This window comes from Hemiscyllium ocellatum, chromosome 23 (assembly GCF_020745735.1).
Source record: "Hemiscyllium ocellatum isolate sHemOce1 chromosome 23, sHemOce1.pat.X.cur, whole genome shotgun sequence".
NCBI lineage: Eukaryota > Metazoa > Chordata > Chondrichthyes > Orectolobiformes > Hemiscylliidae > Hemiscyllium > Hemiscyllium ocellatum.
The window spans coordinates 24473869-24501212 of record NC_083423.1 but is presented as its reverse complement, the minus strand read 5'-3'; the positions used below and the strand labels follow the sequence as shown (position 1 = coordinate 24501212).

The window sequence follows — 27344 nt, the reverse complement described above, 5'->3', positions numbered from 1 at the left end:
GTGGTTAAACAGTAATTAGGGAGAATGTGGGAAGGAGTGCCAACTATGTGCAGTGAGCAGGCTGGCTTTGAAGCTCTGCACCAATATATTGCCAGTGAGAGGTGATGTCAATTGCCAATGCTTGACTGAGTGCATAAGATCCCTCAAAGACGCATGGGCACTGGAGATGCCAGTGTTTTAGCAGATATCCAGGCGGTAGCAAGCTGTTCTGAGATTGGTGGGTGATAGACTAAGGCTAGAAGGAACAAGAAGGTTTCCATAGCAGTGAGGTAAGTAATGAGTTACATTTGGTTAGATGTAGTAAGACATCTTGCTTGGCCCTGTGGAGTGAAAACCTTTGTGGAACATGATGACACTGAACACTTAGGCAAGAAAACATAACATTCAGCCCATGATTCATAACAGTCACCATCTAATAAAATCTAACTATGCCTAGAAATGGGTTATTTAATAGATACAATAGATCAACAAATCATCCAACATTTACACAGTTTACACATTTGTGTGTATGTTTACATTAATGCTTTCCCTTCCTATTCTCCCACATTTCAAACTATTTTGTGATGTCAGATGCATTTTTGCTTCCATAATTGCTTCTTCTCACTCTCCAGAGTCAAAATGAAATATTTAAAACAGTTTTACTCAAACAATGTAGTCACATGGCTACTTTAGCCATATTTTCAACTCTCTAATTCCAGGAGGAATTACTGATAAAATGGGACCTTGACCAGCACTATTCTTCATGTACAAATTCAGACTGACATTTGACCATTGAGCCCTATCCAAAGTAGATTAAAAATCCAGACTCAGTTATACCATAAACAAACAATGTATAAAGTTCAGGAACAAAAATTCTGGTCAAGTTTCCTTCCTTTGATTGGGGTCAAAAGCCAATTTTAGCACTTCATATAGCTTCTGCTGAGGCTAAATAACCCTGTCTGGAACCTTTCAGGGAAGTGCATTACCCACTAGGCAGAATAACAGCGAAGGGTTTGTTCAAACTTGCAGATGTTCTCCATTTTTCCCCCTCAAGGCAGGCAGGTTAAGATGTGCATGTGGATTCATTGAGTTTTTATGAAAGAGGTCACACAATCGAAACGTTAATGTCTTTTTCCGCACAGATAGTTCTGGGAGCCCTTATGTATTTCTGGCATTTATGATTTTTATTTCCAAATTCCAACATTTGCAGTATTTTGCTTTTGTATGTGTGCATATAGAGATGTACAGCACGGAAACAGACCCTTCGGTCCAACTCATCCATGCCGACCAGATATCCCAACCAATCTAGTCCCACCTGCCAGGACCTGGTCCATATCCCTCTAAATGCTTCCTATTCATATACCCATCCAGATGCCTCTTAAATGTTGCAATTGTACTAGCCTCCATCACTTCCTCTGGCAGCTCATTCCATGCACGTACCACCCTCTGCATGAAAACATTGCCCCTTAGGTTCCTTTTATGTCTTTTCCCTCTCAGCCTAAACCTATGCCCTCTAGTTCTAGACTCCCCCCACCCCAGGGAAAAGACTTTGTCTATTTATCCTATCTATGCCCCTCATGATTTTATAAACCTTTATATTGTCACCCCTCAGCCTCCGATGCTCCAGAGAAAACATCCCTAGCCTGTTCAGCCTCTCCCTATAGCTCAAATCCTCCAACCCTGACAACATCCTTGTAAATCTTTTCTGAACCTTTCAAGTTTCACAACATCTTTCCGAAAGGAAAGAGACCAGATTTGCATGCAATACTCCAAAATTGGCCTAACCAATGTCTTGTACAGCTGCAACATGACCTCCCAATCCCTGTACTCAATACTCTGACCAATAAAGGGCAGCCTACCAAACACTTTTTTCACTATCCTGTCTACCTGTGACTCTACTTTCAAGGAGCTATGAACTTGCACTCCAGGACATGTACAGCACGGAAACAGACCCTTCAGTCTAACTCGTCCAGGCTGACCAGATATCCTACCCTAATCTATTTCCAGTTGTCAGCAATTGGCCCATATCCCTCTAAACCCATCTGCATTAGTTTAGGATGATTTGGAAACTGGGAGCAGGTTGTCTTATGGAACAAGGGAGATGTCCAATGCTCTCCATTATACGCAGCACAAATATTTATTTTTGATTATTTAGAGTCATAGAGATGTAAAGCATGGAAACAAGACTCTTCGGTCCAACCCGTCCATGCCGACCAGATATCCCAACCCAATCTAGTCCCACTTGCCAGCACCTGGCCCATCCAGATGCCTTTTAAATGTTACAATTGTACCAGTCTCCACTACTTCCTCTGGCAGCTCATTCCATACACGTACCACCTTCTGTGTAAAAAGATTGCCTCTTATGTCTCTTTTATATCTTTCCCCTCTCACCCTAAACCTATGCCCTCTATTTCTGGACTCCCGACCCCAGGGAAAAGACTTTGTTGATTTATTCTATCCATGTCCCTCATGATTTTGTAAACCTCTATAAGGTTACTCCTCAACGTCCGATGCTCCAGGGAAAACAGCCCTAGCGTGTTCAGCCTCTCCCTATACCTCAAATCCTCCAACCTTCGCAACATTCTTGCAAATTGTTTCTGAACCTTTTCAAGTTTCACAACATCTTTCTGAAAAGAAGGAGACCAGAACATTATTCCAACAGTTGCCTAACCAATGTCCCGTACAGCCGCAACATGACCTCCCAACTCCTGTACCCAATATTCTGACCAATAACAGAAAGCATACCAAACACCTTCTTCACTATCCTATCTACCTGAGACTCTACTTTCAAGGAGTTATGAACCTGCACTCCAAGGTCTCTTTGTTTAGGAACACTCCCTAGGACCTTACCATTAAGTGCCTAAGTCCTGCTAAGATTTGCTTTCCCAAAATGCAGCACCTCACATTTCTCTGAATTAAACTCCATCTGCCACTTCTCAGCCCATTGGCCCATCTGGTCAAGATCCTGTTGTAATCTGAGGTAACCTTCTTCACTGTCCACTATCCCTCCAATTTTGTAGAGGACCCAGCACCGATCCTTGTGGCACTCCACTGGTCATAGGCCTCCAGTCTAAAAAACAAATCTCCACCACCACCCTCTGTCTTCTACCTTTGAGCCAGTTCTGTATCCAAATGGCTAGTTCTCCCTGTATTCCTGACGTCTAACCTTGCTAAGCAGTCTCCCATGGAGAACCTTGTCGAACACCTCATTGAAGTCCATATAGATAACATCTACCGCTCTGCCCTCATCAATCCTCTTTGTTACTTCTTCAAAAAAATTCAATCAAGTTTGTGAGACATGATTTCCCATGCACAAAGCCATGTTGACTATAACTAATCAGTCCTTGCCTTTCCAAATACAGGTACATCCTGTCCCTCAGGATTCCCTCCAACAACTTGCCCACCACCCAAGTCAGGCTCACTGATCTATAGTTCCCTGGCTTGTCCTTACCACCCTTCTTAAACAGTAGCACCACATTAGCCAACCTCCAGTCTTCCGGCACCTTACCTGTGACTATTGATCATACAAATATCTCAGCAAGAGGGCCAACAATCACTTCTCTAGCTTCCCACAGAGTTCTAGGGCACACCTCTCAGGTCCTGGGGATTTATCCACCTTTATGCATTTTGAAACATCCAGCCCTTCCTCCTCTGTAATATGGACATCTTACAAGGTGTCACCATCTATTTCCCTGCATTTTATATCTTCCATATCCTTTTCCATAGTAAATACTGATGCAAAATACTCGTTTAGTATCTCCCCCATTTTCTGCAGCTCCACATAATTGATGAGCAATAACAAAATAATGAATGAAAATCACGAGTCCTTAGAGTTGGCAATACTCCCAAATGAGCTGTTTGCTTGTCTGCACTTGTAAATTTAAGAGTAGTCGTCATCCATACCACAAAACATGTACATCGTGAATAACAAATATAGAACGGTCTGTTATTTTAACAGGTTTCTCTTACCTACATTATTCCCTTGCAAAATCAATTTTGTCCAAATTGCATTTTCCCATTCGACAGTTTTAAGTCCAATCAAAATGAGCTGATACATTATCACAAGCTTAGACATATCATCAAGAACAAATATTCCATTTTGGAATAATGATGCCCATGAGAAACATATTTAATATAAAAGAGATATGAAACCCTTGACTTCAGTATGCATCCTCTGGGACATAAGGCAATTATGTTTGGAAAATTATTATAATTTAGTGAGTTCCTTCTTGATGGCTATCACTTTCACTATTGTTGTATAAAAACTGGCTGGCTGTAGTAAAACGTGCTTGTTCTTTTCAGCAATATCCCCATCAGCAAGCATCTTATACATTTGAATGACCACAGATAGAGGGGAGGTGATGGTTTACTGGTAATATTTCAGGTAAATGGAGACAAGCATAAAATAGGTAGGGGAGTTGGTTACTGATTAGGGAGAATATCTCAGCTGTACTGAGGGAGGACACCTTGGAGGGCTCATCCAGCGAGGCCATTTGGATAGAGTTCAGAAACAGAAAGGGTGCAATCACATTGATGGGGTTGTACTATAGGCCTCCCAACAACCAGCAGGAGACAGCAACAGATATGTGGACAGATTCTGGGAAAATTTGAAAACAACAGGGTAGTTGCAGTGGGTGATTTCAACTTCCTATATATGGACTAGGATTCCACATGCACCAGGGGCTTGGATGGATGGATGGGTGGGTGGGTGATGCTGAAGCAATATATAAGTCGCCCAACCAGGGAAGGGGACCACATTACACCAGGTCTTGGGGAATGGGGTTGGATAAGCAAAGTTTTAGTTGGAAAGCATTTTGGAAACAGTGACCATAATTCTCTAAGTTTTAATTATACAATCTGATCAGTGCAGAAAGAGATCCGCAGTGCGAGTCCTCACTGATCCCCCCCAAAATGGCATTCCACCCAGACCCAGTCACCTACGTAATTCTCATAACCTCATATTTCCCATGACTAATCCACCTAGCCTTTGCAGCCCTGGACACTCTGGGCAATTTAGCATGGCCAATCCACCTAACCTGCATATCTCTGGGCTGAGAGAGGAAACCAGAGCACCCAGCTGAAACCCTCACAGCAACAGGGAAAACATACAAACTCTACACAGACAGTCACCAGAGGCTGGAAATGAACTTGAGTCCCTGGCACCATAAGGCAACAGTGCTAACCACAGAGCCACCATGTTGCCTTTCAAGTTATTTATAGAGGAGGATTTCAAGTTATTTATAGTGCAAGTACTAAAATGGAGAAAGGCTAACTATGGCAATAATAGGCAGAAACTTGGGATTGCAAATTACAAATTTGAGGGTAAATCCATAATTGTTATGTGGGAATCTTTTAATGACTAGTTGATTAGAGTCCAGGACGAGCATCTTCCTGTGAAAGTAAGGATAAGATGGCAAGATTCTGGAATCTTGGATGACATGGTGGCAGGATCAAGGATGTCTCATAGAGGGTGCAGAATGTTCTCGAGGGGAAGAGGGGCAAGCAGGAGGTAATTGAACACATTGAAATCAATCACACAGCAAGGGAAAAGGTTGAGATTCTGAAGGGAGATTACAGAAAATTAGGCAGGAATTTAAAAAGGAGGTCCTCAAGAGTAGTAATATCTGGATTACTCTCACTGCTGCAGGACTGCAGTGCTGCTAGTGAGGGCAGGAATAGGAGGACAGGGGTCGAAACGTTTGCAACACAAACTCCCAGCTCGGCGAACAGAACCACAACAACGAGCACCCGAGCTACAAATCTTCTCACAAACTTTGAATACTAAATGAGTATTTTGCATCAGTATTTACTGTGAAAAACGACATGGAAATAGATGGTGACATCTTGAAAAATATCCATATTACAGAGGAGGAAGTGCTGGTTGTCTTGAAATGCATAGAAGTGGAAAAGTGTCGACAACTTGATCAGGTGTACCCTAGAACTCTGTCAGAAGCGAGGGAAGTGATTGCTGGGCCCCTTGCTGAGATATTTGTATCATCGATAGTCACAGGTGAGGTGCCGGAAGACTGGAGGTTGGCTAACGTGGTGCCACTGTTTAAGAAGGGTGATAAGGACAAGCCAGGGAACTATAGACCAGTGAGCCTGACCTCGGTGGTGGGCAAGTTGTTGGAGGGAATTCTGAGGGACAGGATGTACATGTATTTGGAAAGGCAAGGACTGATTAGAGATAGTCAACATGACTTTGTGTGTGGGAAATCTGTTTCACAAACTTGATTGAGTTTTTTGAAGAAGTAACAAAGAGGATTGATGAGGGCAGAGTGGTAGATGTGTGCTATTTAGACTTCAGTAAGGCGTTCGACAAGGTTCCCATTGGGAGACTAGTGAGCAAGGTTAGACGTCATGGAATACAGGGAGAACTAGCTATTCAGAAACAGGACTGGCTCAAAGGTAGAAGACAGAGGGTGGTGGTGAAGTGTTGTTTTTTAGACTAGAGGCCTGTGACCAGTGGAGTGCCATAAAGATCGGTGCTGGGTCCACGACTTTTCATCATCTATGTAAATGATTTGGATGTGAGCATCAGAGGTACAGTTAGTAACTTTACAGATGACACCAAAATTGGAGGTGTAGTGGACAGCGAAGAAGGTTACCAAAGTTTACAATGGGATTTTGACCAGATGGGCCAATGGGCTGAGAAGTGGCACATGGAGTTTAATTTAAATAAATGTGAGGTGCTGCATTTTGGAAAAGCAAATCTTAGCAGGATTTATACACTTAATGGTAAGGTCCTAGGGAGTGTTGCTGAACAAAGAGACCTTAGAGTGCAGGTTCATAGCTCCTTGAAAGTAGAGTCGCAGGTAGATAAGATAGTGAAGATGTTTGGTATGCTTTCCTTTATAGGTCTGAGTATTGAATACAGGAGTTGGGACATCATGTTGCTGCTGTACAGGACATTGGTTAGGCCACTGTTGGAATATTGCGTGCAATTCTGGTCTCCTTCCTATCAGAAAGATGTTGTGAAACTTGAAAGGGTTCCAAAAAGGTTTACAAGGATGTTGCCAGGGCTGGAGGATTTGAGCTACAGGGAGCGATTGAACAGGCTGGGGCTGTTTTCTCTGGAGCATTGGAAACTGAAGGATGACCTTATAGAGGTTGATAAAATCATGAGGCGTATGGATAGGATAAATAGACAAAATCTTTTCCCTGGGGTGGGGAGAGTCCAGAACTAGGGGGCATAGGTTTAAGGTGAGAGGGGAAAGATATAAAAGAGACCTAAGGGGCAACTTTTTCATGCAGAGGGTGATACATGTATGGAATGAGCTGCCAGAGGAAGTGGTGCAGGCTGGTACAATTACAACATTTAAAAGGCATCTGGATGGGTATATGAATATATAGAGGGCGGCACGGTGGCACAGTGGTTAGCACTGCTGCCTCACAGCGCCTGAGACCTGGGTTCAATTCCCGACTCAGGCGACTGACTATGTGGAGTTTGCACGTTCTTCCCGTGTCTGCGTGGGTTTCCTCCGGGTGCTCCGGTTTCCTCCCACAGTCCAAAGATGTGCGGGTCAGGTGAATTGGCCATGCTAAATTGCCCGTAGTGTTAGGTAAGGGGTAAATGTAGGGGTATGGGTGGGTTGCGCTTCGGCGGGTCGGTGTGGACTTGTTGGGCCGAAGGGCCTGTTTCCACACTGTAAGTAATCTAATCTAATGAATAGGAAGGATTTGGTGGGATATAGATCAGGTGCTGGCAGGTGGGACCAGATTGGGTTGGTTGGCATGGAGGAGTTGGACACAAGTGTCTGTTTCTGTGCTGTACATCTCCATGACTCTATAAGAGAACTTGTGAGCTTACTCAGAAACAGAAGAACCCATAAGGAATACAGGGGAATCTCGATTATCTGAACGGGATGGGCAGGCACTCTTTCATTTGAACAACTGATGATTCGGTTAATTGAAGCCCTCTTCTCTGGGGCTTGGAGTTTTCTGAAGTTTCCTTTTTCCTCGCTCTGCCTGCCGTGCTCCCTCTGTATCAGGGTTTGTTTCCGAGCAGGCGCACACGTGTGTAAGGGACCTGCAGCATTGCTGAAGCCTCATGCATCGCCCCACCCTCAATCAGTTCAATGGGATTGACATGGGGAGCACTTGCTAATTCTGCTCGCTATTCAGGAGACTAGGAAACACACCACAAGTAGCATTGTTCTTCGGACTGGAGAGCTGTGACTAGTGGTGGGATCAGTGCTTGGACATCTGTTGTTTGAAACATATATAAATGGTTTGGAAGAGAACGTAGGTGGTCTGATTAGTTGGTTTGTGGATGACATAAAGGTTGGGGGAGCTGTGGATAATGAGGAAGATTGCCAGAGGATACAGTAGAATAAAGAAAGGCTGGAAACTTGGATGGAGAAATGGCATGTGGAGTATAATCTGGACAGATGCAAGGTGATACATTTTTGAAGGACTAATGCAGGAGAAAAGTACACAATAAATGGCAGAACCTTTCAAAACATTAATATACAAGGAGTTAGACAAGCATATCAGCAATTGAGAAACTGGCAACAAAAGTGGATAAGGTGGTCAAGAAGGCGCACGGCATACTTCCATTCAGTAGTTGGGGCATAGAATATAAAACTTGGCAAGTCATGTTGCAGCTGTATAGAAGTTTAGTTAGGCCACATGTAGAAAACTGCATATACTTCTGATTGCTACACTCTAACAAGGATGGGGAGGCTTTGGAGAGGATACAGAATATGTTTACTAGATGTTGATTCATTTGGAGGATATTAGCTAAGAGAGATTGGAAAAACTTGGTTTGCTTTCACTTGAACATCAGGGGGACCTGTTAGAGGTTCACAAAATTTTGAAAGGCGTGGGTAGAATGGACAGTGAAACTCTTTTTCCCAGGGTACAAAAGTAAATTATTAGGGAATGCAGGTTTGAGGTAAAAGGGGGAAAATTTAATGGAGATGTAAGAGGCACTTTTCTTCCCCACACAGATGGCGGTAAGTGCCTGGAATGCACTGCCAGAGATGGTGGTGGAGGTAAGGTCAACTGCAACATTTAAGAGGCATCTTGCCAAATACATGAACAGGATAGAATGGGAATTAGGAGGGCTACAGATGGTACTGGAGGCAAAAGATTTTGAGTTTAGAAAGGCATCATGTATTGGGGTGGCACGGTGGCTCAGTGATTAGCACTGCTGCCTTAAAGTGCCAAGGACCTGGGTTCAATTCCAGCCTCAGGCAACTGTCTGTGTAAAGTGTGCACATTCTCGCCGTATCTTTGTGGGGTTCCTCCTGCAGTCTAAAAATGTGCAGGTTAGGTGAACTGGCCATGCTTAAGTTCCCCATGGTGTTTAGGGATGTGTAGGTTAGGGCCATTAGTCCAGGGTAAATGTAAGGGAATGGGTCTGGATGAGTTATGCTTCAGGGGTCAGTGTGGATTTGTTGGGCCAAGGGGCCTGTTTCCACACTGTAGGGATTCCATGATGTCAGTTTAGCTATCCAAGTGCTAATTATCATAGATGATAAGCTAAATGTATTAGAGTGGCTCAGTGGTTAGCACTACTGCCTCACAGCGCTAGGGACCCAGGTTCAATTCCAGCCTTGGGCGACTGTCTGTGTGGAGTTTTCACATTCTCTGAGTGCTCTGGTTCCCTCCCACAGTCACAAAGATGTGCCGATCAGGTGAATCGGCCATGCTAAATTGCCTATAGTGTTATGGTGCATTAGGCAGAGGGAAGTGGATCTGAGTGAGTTACTCTTCGGAGGGTTGGTGTGGACTTCTATGGCCGAAGGGCCTGTTTCCACACTGTAGGAAATCTAACCTAATCATTGGCACAGGCTTAATGAACTAAGGGGCCTGTTTCTATGCTGTACTGTTCTTTGCTCTTTGTTCACAGTGTCCTATTAAATCCTATCAATGAACAGTGTTCTAATATAGAAGAAAAAAATAATTCATTTAATTCAAGTAAACCGGAAAGAATATTTTCACATTTACCCATGCACAATTGGTCTTTGAAAACAATGCCTGACTTTCAATGAGTCTCACATGAATTTGAGTGAACATCTATCTACCTACTCATGGAGGGACTTCGATCATTGGAAAACATCATTGTATGGATATTCTCAATCAAACTATTCAGGCATGTGATGACAAGTATCTGGACCAAGTGAGATTTTAACCCAAAACTTCTGACTCACAGTTGATTACAAAATTTGTCGCAAGAACATTTGAAAAGAAAGATGTAGTTATTTCTATTCAACCTGCTCAGACACGCTTTGACAAAACTCTGGGCAAGTGAAACTTGAACTCAGACCTTCATCCAGAGGTAGGGACACGACCGGTGAGCCCTTCATATCATTGAGTAAGCTGCTTAAAAAGGATGAGAGACAGTGACAATATGAGATAGTCTGTACACTAAAAGGTGGTCCATATAATTTTATTAGGGCTTTAGATGGGGTTTTAAACTAAATAGTAGGGGTCTGGGTTTATTTGCACAGAAAATTATAAAATCAAAAGGTAATGAGAAGGTAACATTACAGGCTGGTGATGTGGCTGATTTATTTTCTGGTAATAAAGGAAGGGATAGAATGTGTGAACGTCACTTAGTACCAAGAAACTATAAATATGTAGGGAAATACAATAACAAAACAAACTTAAAAGCTTTATACCTTAGTGCATGAAGTGTTCAGAATAAGGTAGATGAACTAATGATGCAAATCCAGGTAAATTAATATAATCTCACAGCCACTATGGAAACATGATTACAAGATGATTAAAATTGGGAACCTAATATTCAGGGATCTTTGATCTTTCAGAAAGACATGAGGGATGGAAAAGGTGGTGGGGTAACACTATTCACTAGAGATTAACTTAGGACAGTTGTAAGAGATGATCGAGGCTCAGATGATGTAGAATCCATTTGGGTGGAGGTTTTAAAATAAAACAAGAAGAGAAAGACTACATTGGTTGGAGTAGTGTACAGATCACTAAACAGCAGCCACTCTATGGGCAAGGGTAAAACTCAACAAAAAAAAAGTATGAAAAAAGAATACAGCAATAATTATGATGAATTTGAACTTCATTTTGCTTGGGTTAATCAAATTGGAAAGGGTAGCTACAATTTTACAGAGTGCATCAGGAATAACTTGCTTAAGCAATGTCAAGGAGCAAACCAGGAAGCAGCTACCTTGATTTAAGATGAGTTTTGACTGCAGAGAACAGAGTGATAACTTCTCTGCCGTGGAAACTCAAATATTTCCACCTATCTTGTTCCCAAGCTCTTCAGATACGGGAGAACCAATCTTCTAACTCATGGCAGGTAAAAAGCTCAATAACTGGTTACCAGTCCAGAGACCAATCGATTTGTTGTTACTACCCAGTTGCATCTGTATAAAGAACCCCTAAGCTCCAATTCATTTGCAACCATTTCAATTTTTTTTTGTTCAAAAAAATATGTTTACCAGAATGCTTGCCATTAGTGTCAGGTTACTTGCTTATTAAAGCATGCAATAAAACCCTAAAACAATGGTTTTAAAACAGTTCTTCACCATTTCAGTCCACAATTTTCAAAAGGGTGATAGCAAATTGTGGGACAAAACACTTAATATTGGCTTCCATCATACCAACTTATACAACATGGTATTACTCCAGGTTAGTAAGACAAAATCAAATATAGTAACTTCTCTCCCACACTAGGGTTTTGTATCAAAGTCTCTGCAGCTCTGTTGAAAAGTGCCTGCAGATGCCTTTGTGCAATTGTGACATTGGACAGAAAAAACTCTCGACTTTTCTTCCTTTCTCTTCCCAATTGAATTCACTTTGTTAAACTTTGTAGAACTTGATACTTTTAGAGAAAGAACATATGGCCTTACTCAAAAGAATTCCTACATTCCAATACAGGCTGTTTTACGTTACCAGTCAGCTTTCCAATAAAATTAAGTTTGCTCCTGAGTATTTCACAATAGTCAAGGACATCAAGGATTTAATTTGAAAGCTGCTATTTGATTTCAGTCATGACTGCTCATGCTGTTGGATGTTAATGCTGTGAATTAGGTTTCACTTAAGGCTATTGAACTGCAGTTATTGATCTTAGATTAGTAACTTTAGTTTCAATTTGTAGCCACTGTACCTTATTTATTAGAGTAATTAGGAAGACCAAATCGAAGAGAGAGAACATTGAATGCCAGGAGCATAAATGTATAAAGATAAATCAAGAACACAGACTAGATTTTCCACAACTTCAACAATTGTTCCATTCTTTTAAAGTTTCCAACTGAGCGAATAAGCTACTAGTTATCTTAGTAAGCTATCTTATCAACCAGAGACAACACCATGCTGGGGTTATACAAAGTGATACGCAACTGTCTCCATTGGATTATATAGAAAACCAAATCCACACTATTTTGTTACAATGTTCAAGTGGCAGTCCAAACATACTCTTACAGTCAAGTTACTTCTGCAGAATTTCTAGGCCTCATTACAATTATCTGTCAAAGAAAATCTACTTTACTTGCTTCTCATCCAGATTGTACAAATAAGCAGCACCCCGAAGAACAAAGTACAAAATGTGAAAAGGCATATTGTTCCATCAAGTCTTTCACAGCATATATCCTCCCCAATCTAATTTATCTCTTAAAGAGACCACAAAGTTTTTCTCTTAAGCTCCGAGTCATCTTGATGAAGCCTATTCAAATAAACCATCTTTCTGATCAATATTCAACATTATGGATCCTGGGTGGACACAGCAGCTCAGGAACATGTTGTTCAATCTCTAGCTGTGTTCCTAATCCCAAAATCAATGCACTGACTACTTCAGCGCACTAATCACAATCATCTTTGCACTTAAAATTTTACTTCACTATTGTTATCGTGTGTGGCTTCTTGAGTAACCACACTTAATAAAACTGTTCACACCTACATTCTTTATACCTCACCACAACTCAGAGTCTGCATCATGCAGCTGAGTCACTCAGGATACAGTAGTAAGCCATTTATTTCATCAGCTTTTATTTTTGTAATAAATTATATTCTTACAAATTATTGTTAATATTATTTGGGAATACAGCTGATCTCAATGGCATCAAATCATACAAAGCAATGTGTACGTATGCTTGCAACAGCCCACATTCAGTTCCTGATTCAGAACTGGAAACATTAAGGCAGACAGTAGCAGATGGTATTTTCAAATGCAACAGTCCAAATTTTCACAACGTTGGAAGGGCTCCATTCCCTAGCCAAAATGGCAAATTTGAGAGATGGATAGAAAGACAGAAGGGGCTAAGAGTGAAGGCTGGGGAGACAGGAACCATAAGCTGGAAGGGAGAGAGAGAGGGTATATAGTTGGCAGTGAGTATCTATAATTGGGGAGAACGAGGCTGCAGGGGGTAAGGTGAGACAGTGAGGCTAAGGCGAGCTGTGACTTCAGACCTCACCACTCTCCTTTCCCCAACTCACATGCTTTCCTTGTTCCCCCACACCCACACACCACAGGTTCTCATCTCACCTCCCCCCCCATACTCCTCTGGTCTCCCTTCCCCCACCCCACACACAAACAGTTCTCTTCCCCACACTCCAACTGCAATGCTCACCTTCTATTCCATTCTTCAGGAATTTCTCACCAACCCCTGTCTTGTGTTCAATGTCCCTCTCTACACTACTGAAACCCACTTCAAGGCATACTCATTTCCATGCGCATATGCAATTATTGTACATAATGATATCACACGTGCAGTTGCCAGTGTCAATAATCATTCCCTGAGCAAACTGTTTTTTTCATTTACTCATAGGACATGGGTGTCACTGGTGGCCAGTATTTATTGCCCATCCCTAGTTGCGCTCGAGAAGGTGGTGCTGAGCTGCCTTCTTGTACTGCTGCAGCCCACGCCTACCATAGTTCTTGAGGAAGGGCAAAGTACACCCCCCACCCCAGGATTGTTCACAGATGTTAATGTGCATTAAAGCTGGATAATCTTTGTGGATCTGTCAATTTTAAATTTTATAAATAAAAGCCAGTTGTGGCTCCCAGTTAAGAAACAAAATCAGAGTGTGCAATTTTAAGGGGTGTTTGGTGATATAAGCCTGAAGACGATCATGAAAGGATGAGCACTGCCTGACTGCTTCCACAACCTATCACAGTTGGAGTATGCAAATCCTTTGTTCAGTTGATGGCTCCAAGTAGTTATAAAAGGATCACTTCTCACTGATATGGAGCTGTAAATGTAAATGTTTCTTTTTTATAAATGACTAAGTACTTGAATTGAATTAATGTATTCAATGGGCTCAGTAATCATCCTTCTGAAAACACATAATCAAGTAATAGACAGTTAGGGCTTTATTTTAATGTCATGATGGCTGCTGAGGTCTGCCTCATAGCAGCTATAGGCAAACTGGCATGGAGTGTTTGGAGATAAAGAGTAACAGATGTGGGTTTGAGTTGACATAAGCTGCCATGGGCTATAAAGGGCTATGGAGATGAGCAACAGGTCATGTGTTGCCATAAAGTTGGTATGGATGGTATAAGGGTTCATTGAGGGGTATAAGAGGCATAGATTGGCATGAAGCATATTAGGGGCCATGGAAGACTAGGTCAGGGGAAAAGGGGTAGTACCAGTTGGCATGGATGCGGAAGGAGAATGGTCTTTGAGAGGAGAAAGGGCCAGGTCACTTTCTCTTTTATTTTCTTAAGTCCCAGGGCACTGTACCAGACCTTTTAAACAATCCAGTTCAGCACCAGGTTACTCAGTGTGCTTGTGTCTGCCAGTTATAAGAAATTTCTTGACTCTGAATACCTGACTTGGGAAGGAATATTTAGCCCAAAATCAAGTCCTGTTGTTCAGTTTACTGTCATCACTACCTTCATGTACACTGCTTAAATGTGGAACAACAACATAATGTTGTTGAACCATTACCATGAATTCACTTCCTGAAACTTAAAGACTTATACAAGTAGATAATAAGGCTGGGGAAAAAAAATGTTACTCCGGCTTGTGTAGGTCCGGCACTTAGAATGAAGCAGAAGAATTTTAATAGCAAAAGAATTGTGAAGTGACAAAGTACAAGTCCCACAATAGAGTGGTGCTGAAAGGAATAAGGTAAAGCTTCATGAAAACTTAGGCCTGAAAATGCTTGCTATCAGTGAGAAACAATGATCCAAGTCAAAAAAATGGGCAGATCTGTCTTTACAAGTACAGACAAGCCTTCCACCAAGCCATTAGCAAAGCTCTGCCCTCAGCCCTTGCAGTTCAGATGCAAAAGCAAGATTATGTCTATAAAAAAATCAGCCACTACATGGGAAAATGTTCATATAAATGGAACATAACCCTACAAATTGATACAGAAACCATTCCAAGAAACTGTCAAAGGGGTTAAGAAGCATAATAGGGCATGGATGTGTGCAAGTAGTATTCAGAATATTCAATGCTTGAATGCTATCCAGAATACTTACTGATTAAATATTGTTCCTGCCCACTGTCAAAACATATATACAGGTTCCACTACATGACAACTTCTTTCATTGTGTCTATTGCACAAAACTATTCTTATAACCATCACGGGGCAGAGAAATGTGCCATTAGAAAGAACAGTTTAATAATATTATTTCTCAATATTAAAAATTGGGTTACAATCAAGTTCAATATAAGCTCCAAGTCATTGGATTTGATACATTAACGTTTCTCCCTTAACAAATGTCAGACTTGCTAAATGTATCCAACATTTTCTGATTTTATTACAGATCTTCAACACTACTTTTATATAACACCATAACTATAACAGCAGGAAGCTAATCCAAAAATGAAGTTGAATTGTACATAATCATTATTTGCATATACAAGAAATAAATTATCCTGAGCATCCAAATGATCTGAAATCCAAGACTAGACACAATGAAGCATATCTGTGGATTTTACAAACAAGTACCAATTGTTAAATGCTGCTTTGATATGTGAAGCTTTCACTATATTTTTGGGTGACGGAGGCAAATGGCACTCGGACAACATTTTGAAAATATCTAATTTATTTATCTTTTAATCAAAAGATCTGAATAAAGGAACGAACATACATTAAATGGAATTGCCCATTTTAAACACAGACATCAACCAGGGAACTAATAATGAATATGAAAGCATTTCACCTTCCAGAAGATAGAGGTAGAAGTAACCATCTATCTCAGCTGAGAACACAATCACTTAACTTCTTTTGGATTCTGAGCAGCATAATACATTAGTATGGGTCCAGAAGTAGTATCAGTAAAAATATATATGCCTCATACCTCTAAAATGGTTTTCTTGTCCTGATTTTGTGCTTGTTGCCTGTCAAGCTTCTTCTGTAGTTAATGGAGATGCAGGATGTTGTATGACCACATTGGTCAAAGCCTACCTAGAGACAGAAAAAGAAAATTCACCTGTTAAAATCCAGAGTAAAACATTGTACATGCATTAAAGGTTTCCTCCACCCTAACAATTACAGAGTTCAACAAGACTGGAACTTATTCTCAGATGACTCTGTCCCGAGATTAAAATTCTGAATTAAGTATTCATCCACGTGGGAGGCACAATGATGTGTGCTGAGAACACAAACATATGGTGCTATAAAATTTGTTTTATTAGGCATAGTACATACACAGCATCTGCTGCAACAGACAGCAATGGTACCAGTGAGTGAGAGCTTTTGGAACATAATATTTTCATGCCTCACTAGGGTAGCACACCGAAAACTAAGCCCCGTTATTCCCCAAGGAGGGGAAAGATTTAAAAAAGACCTGAGGGGCAACTTTTACATGCAGACGGTGGCAAGTGTTTGGAAAGAGCTGCCAGAGGAAGTGGTGGAGGCTAGTATGCAACATTTAAAAGGCATTTGGATGGCTATATGAATATGAAGGGTTTGGAGTGGTATGGGATTGGGTTGGGATATCTGGTCAAAATGGACGAGTTAGACCGAAGGCTCTGTTTCCATGCTGTCCATCTCAATGACTCTCTGACAAGTTAAATGTTTTATCATGGCTCTAAAGGTTCACCAATTTACCTGCCCATTTTGACCCAGGTGAACAGAAAACACAGATCAGATTTCTGTATGAGTTAAGAATGACTATTTATAACAAATTAATACTTACTTACTTGTAGCTAGAATCTAATTATATGTAAAACTCCGCCTTCACACACATACATACTGAAAGCATTGGTGTTATGGGCAGAGGGAAAAGATCTGGGAAGACAGTTCAATGGTGCCCATCCATACGGTTTGCTGAAATGGATCCTTTTGCTTGCAAGGGCTTACTGTTCTTTAATCTCTCTTTTCTGGGTATGTTTTTACTTCCTTGCAGGAGATACAGAGTGACTGGTTCACAAATTATATAGTTTCTGACTCAGTGGTTAAAATTAACATTTTACAACAACCAGTGAAGGCAAACAAAGTGAGTTTCTTCAGGAAACGAAAAAAAAGTTCTGAAGGGTCACAGGACCCAAAATGTTAATTCTGCTTTTTCTTTCTATTTTTGCTGCCTGGTCGGCTAAGTTGTTTCTGCCTTTCTTCAAGCTTCAGGTAAGACTTCTGGCAATAATGTTTACACCCACAAACTGTTGAGGTACACAGAAGCCAACCACAATTGTTGGCAAGCTGAAAGCCTCATCATTCACAGCTGCTCACAACTTCACAAACCAATCAGCCGATTGTTGCTGTCCCAATCTCACTTTTCAAACACCCTTTAGTGCCAGCCCTCTGCAAACAACTTGAAATAAAGCAGCAAAATAAACAGCACTTACCTTCAGAACCTTGCTTTTAAAAAGTTCAGCAATCCCTTCCCTTGATTTTAAAATAAACCTTTTGCTATTTCAGTCCACAAAAATACAGGGAAAGAAAAGATTATGGTCTTTACAATATTGAACTGCTGAGTAACGGAATTGAATGGATGGACCTGTATACTGAAGAAAACCTTTTCTGAATCAGCTCCATTTGTACATTAAGTTTCAATATCCAAGACAGCAATACTTGTTGGTCGTTTAAAGCAAACAAGTACTCTTCAAGTGCTCTGGCAAAAAGAATTTCAGTTTATTGTCGCTATGGTCTCCCCATTGAGCCGAGTGACAAAAACTGCCAGTTCCATAAACAATGACAATTGGTGAGGGTTCCTTTCAGCAGATTTGACCTATTAGCACCTAAGAGGACACCATCAGGACCAACCAATTAAGAGAACAAAGTCAACTGACTTGGTGCTACAGTACAGACATCCTGAGATAATATAGAGTCATAGAGGCATACAGTATGGAAACAGACCCTTCGGTTCAATTTGTCTGCGCCAATCAGCCATCCAAATTTGATAAAGTTCCATTTGCCAGCATAAAGCCCATAACCGTCTAAACGCTTCTTATTCATGTACCGACCCACCAGCCTCTTAAGTGTTACAATTATACCCACCTCCACCACATCCTCTGGCTGCTTGTTCCATACATGCACCACCCTCTGTATAAAAAGGTTATCCCTCAGGTCTCTTAAAACTTTCTCCTCTCACTTTAAATCAATGCCTTCTAGTTTTGGACTCCTCCAGCCTAGGAAAATCATTTTGGCCGTTGGTTGTGTAATAGCAAGCTAACCTTAACCCAATTTTATAAAAATCAAAGTATATTAACATTAAATTGATGTTGCAGTTCAGCTTAGAACTGATTAAAATGTTGACTACATTTTAAAACGACCATATAGGTTTGTGTGTTTTGGACAGGATTTTAATCAAATGGGAATGTTTGGGAAATTCCATTCTTGCTTTCGATCACTTTATAAAGGGACAACAATGTTTGACATCAACACTTGAATCCTTTGCCTATGAAAAATACAAACTAGAAATACCATAACATGGAATTTTTCTTTAATAATTAAGATTCTAAAGGTGATATAAACTATAGCAATTTAAAAGTTCAAAACTTCCGAAGTACCAACGAATACAAAGACATTCTAACTACAAAAAATTCCATCTAGGTTCATTATTTTAAGTTCTATACATATTATTGATAAATTGAATATGACAGCACAACACAAATACTTGATAAAAAACCAAAGTTCTTCAGAAGGAGAACAAAATGAATGGGCAAAAGTAAAAGCAAAACAATTGTATTGCTGGGTATTACACAGAATGGAAAACTGTCCTGATGCTTACGCTCCACATGAGCTTCCTCCCACCCCCATCCATCCAACCCTATCAGCACACCTTTCTATAAAATTTTCTCTCGTGTTTATTCGGCTTCACCGTCCATTTTACACAATTTAATTAAAAATTGAGATTGTAAGTTCTACATTCTGACCAATCTTTGGGAAAGAGTTTTTCATTAATTATTCTCAGTGAGAATTGATAACCAACAACCATTTAAGGCCTTGGAGATAACAAGGAGTGCAGATGCTGGAAATCAATGCAGGTGAGGCTGGAAAAGCACAGGTCAGGCAGCATCCGAGAAGGAGGAAAGTCAAGCTATCAGGCAGAAACCCTTCGTAGGAGAAGGGAAGCGCAGAAGTGAATAGAAAGAGGGACGTGAGGCCAGGGGAAAAGGTAGGTGGTATGGTGTAAGGTGGATGCAGGTAGCGGGTTATTGTGATTGGTCAGTGGGAAGGATGGAGCAGATAGGTGAGTAAGAAGATGGGCAGGAAGGTCAGGTCAGGGAAGTGAGGAGAAGGAGGAGGGCTAGACATGGGATAAGGCTGTGGGAGGAGAGACTTTAGTTAGTGAAGAAAATTTACATTTACAGCCCCTTGTTTTTGGCTCCACCATAACTGGAAACTAAATTCTTTATGTCTACCCCATCAAGTCTTTTCATGATTTTAACCACCTCTATCAGGTTACCCATCACCTTTCTTTTTGCAATAAAAAAAATTGTCAGTCTTCTCATTATTGGTATCATCCTTCTGAATCTTTTTCTTCAACTTTCTGAAGTCTCTATATCCCATTTATAATGTGAAGTCTAGATCTGTATAACTTTAACATATAAATTTAGTTGTTTTCCTTCAGATGTTGATAGATCAGACTTCTCCAGACAGTACACTGAAGGCCTATCATGCCACTATGCAGCATTGGGAGAATTAATACTTTTTAAAAACACAAGAGTCGACAACTACTTTTCAATACAAACACTTCTATTACTCAGAGTGGAAAATGTGTTGCTGGAAAAGCACAGCAGGTCAGGCAGCAGCCAAGGAGCAGGAGAATCGACGTTTCGGGCATGAGCCCTTCTTCAGGAATGAGGAAATTATGTCCAGCAGGCTAAGATAAAAGGTAAAGAGGAGGGACTTGGGGGAGGGGCATTGGAAACCTGGGGTGTGTAGTGAGAGAGGGACTCACTGAAATCCTTGTAGAGGGAGGAAGAGAGCTTCTTCAAGGAAGGCATCCTTGCAAGAGGATTCACAGTAGGTTAAAATCTTCTAGGAGAAAGTGAGGACTGCAGATGCTGGAGATCAGAGCTGAAAATGTGTCAATCAGCCTGCTTATTCATATAAGAATTACAGATCTTTACTGCATGGACATTGGCTCATTGAGCAGATCAATGGACTTTTCAACTGCTAGGGGGTGCTGGGTTTCAACCCAAAGTCTCTTCACTGCCAGCAACAAGCAACATCTATGGAAGGAAGCTGTCCAGTCACAAATTACTTCAACAGTACAAAGCAAACTGCATTTCAGCACAAATAGTAAGTCCAAAAAAAAAGACAACGATGAGAAATGAAAGAGGAAGAACTATTCCCAATGAAGCAATGCAGGAAAACTGAGTTTATAGTATCTTGTTATAGCAAAGTAAATGCAATTTTAATCTGCATCTGGTGGCGTTTTACTTGATTAAGCAGAAAATTTATTGCTCAGCACAGATTTCTCCAAACTGTCCAGCACTAACAATGCTAGAGTTGAATGGGGAAGAGGAAAGCTAGGTTTTAAAAATGCAAATAAGCAATTTGTCCTGAACATATGTTCTCTCCCAAATATGCAACTAATACTGGTCTTCCAACAGAAGTCAGAATAGAATTGTCCAAACAACTCAATAAAGAAATCCTTTATAGGAGCCTTTATAAAACTCTGGTTAGGCCCCATTTGGAGTAGTTTTGGAGTAGTGTCCAGTTTTGGGCCCCACACCTCAGGAGGGACATACTGGAACTGGAGCGTGTCCAGTGGAGATTCACACAGATGATCCCTGGAATGGCAGGTCTAACATATGAGGAACGGCTGAGGATCATGGGATTGTATTCATTGGAGTTTAGAAGGTTAAGGGCAGATCTAATAGAAACTTACATGGCTTGGAAAGGGTGGACGCTAAGAAATTGTTTCCGTTAGGCAAAGAGACTAGGACCCGCGGACACAGCCTTAGAATTAGAGGGGGTAAATTCAGAACAGAAATGCGGAGACATTTCTTCAGCCAGAGAGTGGTGGGCCTGTGGAATTCATTGCCGCAGAGTGCAGTGGAGGCCAGGACGCTAAATGGCTTCAAGGCCGAGATTGATAAATTCTTGATGTCACAAGGAATTAAGGGATACAGGGAGAATGCTGGTAAGTGAAGTTGAAATGCCCACCAGCCATGATTAAATGGTGGAGTGGACTCGATGGGCCGAATGGCCTTACTTCCACTCCTATGTCTTAAGTCTTATGGAAATGAGCATACCCCCTTGTCACAGGTTTAACATCATGATCTGACTTCAAAATCTGACTAAGCAAGCCTTTGGCATACACAGTATAGCCAATTCTGCCTTCAACCCCAAACAATACACATCATCCTTATTCTTTGGCATTATCCAAATATCGGTACAGTGTATTGGACATTATCCTACATGAAAGACTTGGTCTTTAGACATTGACTGTATGTGCAAATATAGCTATTAGGTTTTCTGTCAACACATAGATCACCAACACTTGCTGTCCATACACGTCAACACTGCAGCTTTGGCTGAATCCGACTTCATATGGAAGTTTTCAATAGCTCATGCTGGCTGTTTATGATCTAACTGTTGCAGTTAGCAAATTTCCTTTTTAATGTATGTTTTGCAAAGTTGTCATGTTTAAAATTTGTAATTATACGTTTCCATGTTATGTCTATAAAGAATAAAGGCAATTTGAAATCTTTGATTTTACAACAGTATAGCTATCATATTAAGACAATTCAATGTTTGTTGACTGTTGGTAGACTGACATCAAGCCATCTATAGTTCCTTTCTTGGCTCATGGACTGTGTTTTTGGCTCCATAGATAGCAGTGGACTGTCATATATTTGCAAAATTATACTGAGTTAATTGCCTCATTACTGCATTCCACATTGTTCAAAATGTTCTTCACAGTCAAAATTTTGTCTTCAACTTTATTCCCTGACCTCACCTTCAAACGTTTTCAAGTCTTCTGACCAATTCATTCTTCACTTAAATTCTATTCAAAATAGCACAAAATATTTTGTACATCCTTGCAGTTCCTAAAAATACACATAACTCTTAACATTGTGCAATGTGTTGTTTCCATCACAGATTAGAGTATTGATATTGAAGACTCCTGGAAAAGAATCCTTATGTCTTTGTAAGGTCAACACTAAATTGCAAATTAAAACGGTATATTAACCATTGTGAAATCTATTAATGTCCTTAGCATCTGCAGATAAAGTTGTTTCCTTTTGGTGATAACCCTTTTAAGACCCATGGGAATCACTAATTAATCTCACCACAGAGCTCAAGGATGGGTCTGCTGAACTGTGCATCTCAGGCTAGGACTAGCCATGTACATCATAAGTAGTGGCTCTATTTTGGTATTTTTATGACACTGGGTAAATGCCCCCTGCTAATTTAAACCAGCAACACAAAAGATTTAACCCAGGCTGTAATGTGTCAAAACTCAAGAGGCAAAGAACTATCCCAAAAGTCACTATTTAAAGTAAAAATTAACACCTTTTTAAAAAGTCTAACAAAGAACACTAACTGACAACTATTTACAACTGCTGTATCTAAGCCTATCATTTACCTTCCCCTTTACAATACTGGCCTGATAAAACTCCTGATTACGATTTACTAAAAATAAAATCACATTTCAAAACCAGTCAGCTTGCTGAGTGTCCTCTGTGTTTTCCTGTCATCTTCTTCTTAGGGATTCTGCTTCACAGGTTGTTGATAGATAAAAGTTACCTTTAAGAGAGCAGCTATTTCTGCAAGCAGTCTCTCTCTCTCTCTCTCTCTCTCTAGTTGTTGGTGCTTGGCAGTTACCTTTGCCGCACTAGCTAACTATTCCAAAATGTCTGATATTTATACCCAAGGCATAGGATCATTTCAATGGCTTTAATATTGTCAAAATAATAAATTCAAACTTGATTGGAGTTTGGTATCTTGGGGCATAATTTAAATTGATTGGCTGAATTTGAATTTGTTTTTGTATCCAGACAATCCAGCTAATCTAGCTATTTGACCAAATGTTACATTTTAAATTTTCCAGTACTCTGTGTGCTTCTCTAAGTTCTTACTAGCTTTTCCCTTCACTTAAAGGTACAGCACCCCTACATCTTTGTAACAGTATTCAACAATAAAGAATGTTCCTTTTCAGTCAGGGCCTTCTGAGATATTATACTGATGACGAGAGTTAAGTTTCAGGCCGCCTTGCTTTTCAACGAACCTGGTATGACTGTAAAGGGGAAATCTTGAAAATGCCACTGTTTGGGAAACTGAAACCCACTGATACACTTGTGGAGGATTGTCTTCAGTACGCTAAAAGAATGAGATTTTTTTTCAGGCAAAAAGGATAGAAGGAGATTAAGGACAAAAAATAACTCCCCTGACCACTTGTGGGCCACGACTCTCCACTTCAAGGGTTTAATCTTCCTGACAATCCCAGAATCAAAATCTTTTGTCAAACTAATAGATATAACAGACCACTATGACTCCAAACCACCTATTGTATTGCAGTGTTACAGATTTAACATGGCAAAGAGACTTCCTGTAGAACCAGTTTACTGAATTCTTAATGAGACTACAGACATTGGTGGAATACAGAGTACAAGTTGGCATCTTGGGAAATATTATGAGGTCACTTAGCTTGTGGACTCAATAATATTGCAATCTAAAGGAAGATACCAACTGAACCAGATCTGGACATTAAGAAAACCACAGAACTGGCCTTTCCCATAAAGAAGGAGGCTCAGGAACGTCAGGGTGTCATAGTACCATTCTCACCTCTGAAAAGAAGTCACCGTGATTTGCTGGTGGGAAAGTAATGTGTAATAGCACTTTTAAATATATTAAATGAGAAAAAAAGATAAAAGCAGGAATAAAGCAGGCTTGGGGGCTCTCATGACACAGTGGTAGCAATTGTGTCTCAAGAGCAGGAGGCACAGGTTCAAGCCCCACCTCCTCCAGCGGTGTATCATACTTTATCTGAATGGGGTTGGTTAAAGAAAAGCAGACCTGGGGCTCCGGGGCACAGTGATAATGACCAATTTGATTTGATTGATTACTATGTGTACCAAGGTACAGTGACAAGTGCTGTGTTATGAGATTTCCAGGCAGATCGCACAATACAAGTGCATCAGGGTAACAGAACAGACTGTGTTACAGCTGCTGAAAAAGTGCACCGAGAGATCAATATTTACATTAAATTGGTCCATTCAAAAGTCTGATTACTAAAGGGAAGAAGCTGTTTATACATGTGTACAAACATTTACATCTTCTGCCCAAAGGCACAGGATGGAAGGGAGTATAACCGGGGTGGGAGGGGTCTTTGATGATGTTGGTTGCTTTCCCAATGCCACAGGAAATATAGATGAAGTCAATTTACGGAAGATTAGTTTGTGTGATGGACTGGGCTGTGTTCACAACTCTGTGGTTTCTTTCAGTCTTGGGAACAGCAGCTGCCACCCCATGCTGTGACGCATTCAGGTAGGATCCTTTCTTTGGCACATCTATTAAAAATTTGTAAGATTCTTTACGGACATGCTGAATTTCCTCAGCCTCTTGAGAAGGTAGGGATGTTGCTGTGCTTTCTTGATCGTCACGCCAACATGGATAGACCAGGACAGATTGTTGGTGATCGTCACTCCCAGGAACTTCACACTCTCAAGCATCTCCACCTCAGCGTTGATGCAGACAGGGGCGTGCTCTCCACTCCACTTCATGAAGTCAACGTCCAGCTCCTTCATTTCGCTGACACTGATGGAGAGATGTTTGGCTTTACATCATGTCGCTCAACCTCTTTCCTGTACTCCATCTCATTGTTGTTTGAGATCTGACCTACAACGATGGTACTATCAGCAACCATGTAAATGGAGTTGGTGCAGAATATAACCACACAGGCATGAGTATATAAGGAGTATAGTTAGGGCTTGGGTACACAGCCTTGCAGAGCACTGGTGTTGAGGATTATTGTGCAGGAGCTGTTGTCGCCTATTCTCACTGACTGGGGTCTGTTGGTCAGGAAGTTGAGAACCTAGTTACAGAAGAGGGTGCAGAGACCTAGGTCCCGGAGTTTGGAGATGAACTTGTTAGGAATTATGATGTTGATGGTGCATCTTGAGTCAATAAGGAGGAGCCTGACACATGTATTGTTGTTCAGATGTTCCTCGACCATGAGACCCATATTCAGAGCTTCAGAGCTGTGTCATAACAAGTCTGAATAGGTGTTTTAAAAAAAAGCAAAGCCAAGGGCTCTTGTAGCGCAGTGGTAGTCTCCCCACCGCTGAGTCTGGAGGCCCGAGATCACGTTCTATCTGTTCAAGAGGTGTGCCATAACATCTTTGAACAGACTGACCAGAAAATATAAAGCAGATCCAGCTAGTGGGGGTTGATTGTTAAAAACAAAAATAAGAGCAGACACATTTCCCATCTGATCCTCTTACTCTTCATTTTTGATTGTTCACTTTACTCATTATGGGTTTTTGCATGCAAATTCTTAATTGGCTGCACAGGTGATTAATGGCGGGAGTTAATATTAAAAACAAAAAAAATCACAGTGATTTGAGATGGTGGGGAAAAACATTCAGCTGTGTGTAATTACACAGCCAAATATGAAAAGTATAAAGCAGACCAATAGGCTCTTGTGGCACAGTGGTAAGGTTTCTGCCTCTCACACAGCAGGCTTGGGTTAAAGTCCCATGTCGGTGACACCACCTCGAAGCAGGTTGATTTGAAAAGATCTATAAAGCAAACCCACAAGCAGAGGTAATGGTGTAGTGATAATCTCACCTAGGCTAATGTTCCGAGGGCATGGATTCAAATTCCACAATGGCAAATTGTGAAATTTGAATTTATTAGTAGTCTGGAATAAAAGGACAGTAAAATAAAGCAGACCCAGAGGGGCCCTGTGGCACAGTGTAGTGACCCTAACTCTGGGCTGTGAAAGCTTGGGTTTAAGTCCCAATTACTCCAGAGGTATGAAACAACCTCTCTGAATGGGCTGATTTACAGAAAAGCAGCCCCAGGTTATGCTGATTTGAAGGTGGGAAAGTAATTTGGCTGTGTTTAAGCGCACCTCCAGACAGAAAGAAAAGAAAGAAGAAAGCAGACCCAGCTGATCATGGTTAATAATAAACAAAAAGTCATGGCAACTTGGGTGGTTGGGGAAAAAAACATGTTTGATTTTGTGCGATAACCATTCCAGATTTTTTAAAATGTTGGCTTTTTTTTGGGAGAGAGAAACGTTAACTCTGTTTCTTGATCCACAGATGTTGCCAGGCCTGCTAGGTTTCTTCAGCGTTTTCTGTGGTTGTTCCAGACTTCCTGCCTCTGGAATATGTTGTTGTTATTGTAAAAGACCATTTGTTTCAAATTCATATTATCCATTCTTCACCCACACAAAATATAGAAAATTCTTCTCATCCTTTTTTCCCATTCCACAACTTGATGCACATTAAAAAAAGGCTCTTTGCATGTCTTTCCTCTTGGTTTATTCTGCTGCTGATCCGAATCATACACCAGGAAGTTCTATTGAGAAGTACCTAGCCTCTAAGGTCATACAAAAGCAATAACTCAAACCTGTACAAAAACTCAAAATCCTGGTCAAAATTCAATATTAATTCTTCATCTCTGCCACAAGATTTTCCTGCCCAAAAGTCTACTGAACACTTCAATTAACTAATTGACTGTGACCCATAGAGTGTTGGGAATTGCAAAGATTTATAATCCACTGAAGATTTTTTCCTTCGTAGTCCTACATTGTTGACCCTGTATTTTCAAACTCTGACTCTTATTTTGAACTTTCCAGTCAGAGAAACAGTATACACCTTTCAGGCACACTAACAACAACATGTTTTGACAAGGTCATATTTCACTGTAAGCATTCCTTTTGGGGCAGACCTCTTTTCCCAGGTAACAATCTAGCAAATCTTTGTTGCAACTACTCCAATGGCAAGTCCTGAAGCAAATATAAGTGCATAGAGTTGGATAAATGTTGCATAGGATTATAGGATTGCAGTCAGTCATCACTGACTACT

At 40.8% G+C, this 27344-nt stretch overlaps 1 protein-coding gene across 3 annotated transcripts in view; it reads right to left on the bottom strand.

Annotated features, from left to right (window-relative positions):
• The window catches only part of LOC132826702 (plexin-B2-like), a 265158-nt gene that overhangs the window by 171122 nt on the left and 66692 nt on the right, over nt 1–27344 (bottom strand). For all 3 annotated transcript variants that reach the window (XM_060842787.1, XM_060842789.1, XM_060842788.1), the window contains exon 2: nt 16208–16314. The gene's annotated coding sequence lies outside the window, so the exon portion shown is untranslated. The remainder of the gene's footprint in view (nt 1–16207; nt 16315–27344) is intronic.